Here is a 1,865-nt window from a genome sequence, read left to right on the forward strand (position 1 = left end):
TGTTTGTACATGAAATTGTATGTATTTGCATGTACTGAGCATATATTTGAAATTATAAGATCTCATTTATGGGTTGTTCTGTTAATAATTTTGAAATGACCTTCTTCATCTTCCCTGAAGTATTTCAATATGAAGTCTATTTATTTAGACATAAACAGTGATATTTTCTTAGAATATCACTTTCGATCATGTCACCCTAAATTTGTGTCTGTCTTTGTTGGGAAGGTGTAGTTTATGAACACATCAGCTCCTGTTTACTAATCCAACATGCTAATGTTTCTTTCTATGGGGTAATTGAGACTATTAATATTCAGAGTTACTATTGAAAGCTGTGTATTGATTCCTGTCACTGCATTGATTTTGTTGTGCTTTGTGTTTTCTATTTCCTTACTTGCTTAACTGCTCTTCTCACATAGTTTATTCTTTCCTGTAGTGCTGTAGAAGAAAATGTCCAAAAGATCATTTACCTCAACCAAGTTTGCTTTATTCCTGAGATAAAGAGATAGTGTGACATATAATAATCAGTAAAGGTAGTATATCACATAAATACATTCAAAGACAGAAATCACATGAAAATTTCAATAAATATAGAAAACTGTTTTGACACAATGTAACTTCCATTCATAATAAAAATTATAAAGAATTTAGAAATAGTATATGTTAATATACTAAATGCTACCTATGACAAATATGTAGGCAACTTTATCTCAATTAGAGAAAAACCCAATGTAGTTGCATTAAAAACAAGTTTAAGGAAATGGTGTTCAGTTTCTGCATTCTTCTTTAATACTGTACTTGACATCTTGGCAAGAGTAACAAAATGTGAGGAGAAAATAAAGATATTAAAAACAAAAAAATGACAAAAAATGTATAGTAATAAGCCTTTGACTTGAGTCTATACACAAGAGACCATAATAATTTAACTAGAAAATTCTTAGAGCTAATAAATTTTTAAAAGGTGACAGGTACAAACTTTACATACAAAAATCTATACCTTCCAGTACACAAATACAAAACATGCTCAGAAAGAAATCAAGAAGACATTTACAATTTACAATTCCTTCAGAAAAAAGTTTTCAGATAAATTTAAACAAGAATCAAAAAACTCTAACATGAAAACTTTCAAACAGCAAAGAAAGACATTAAAGAAAATCTTAAAAGTAGAAAGATTTCTCATGCCCAAGGCTTGGTAGAATTAATGTTGTGAAAATTGATATATTACCAAGCCATTTACAATCATGAAATATCCACCAAAAGCTCAGTGATATTCACAGATAAAGAAAAATAATCTTAAAATCATATGAATTCAAGATAGCTAAATCTATCTCAAGCAAAAGACATTAGTGGTGGTATCACATGATACATTATTTCATGTTTTACTCCAGTGTCATAGTAACATCACAGTATAAAACTGGCACAAATGCAGACACATGGATCAACTAAATAGAACAGAGGGCCCAGATATAAATCTTTGCATCTAGTCACCTGCTTTTTTGAAAAAAAATAAAAAATTTAAACTTGAGGAAAAAATAACATTAACAAATGGTACAGGGAAAACCAGATATCCAACATTAGGAAGAAACCACATCTCAAACTATCACTCTGTGAAAATAATTTATCACTGCACAGATTAAAGGCCTTAGTTAATATAATTTCTGAAACTCTGAATTCAATAGTACAAAGGGTATCATTTCAAAATACAGAAACAAGCAAGAATTTCTTGAATAGGACTCTACTCGCCCAGACAGTAATGCCAACAGTTGTCAAATGAGATCTCACAAAAAGAAAATCTTCTGCATTGCAAATGAATTGAATGAAGAAATAACCCATACAATGCAAGAAAGGCTTTTGCTACCTATAAGTAG

The sequence above is a fragment of the Cricetulus griseus genome, assembly GCF_003668045.3.
Source record: "Cricetulus griseus strain 17A/GY chromosome 1 unlocalized genomic scaffold, alternate assembly CriGri-PICRH-1.0 chr1_1, whole genome shotgun sequence".
Lineage (NCBI taxonomy): Eukaryota > Metazoa > Chordata > Mammalia > Rodentia > Cricetidae > Cricetulus > Cricetulus griseus.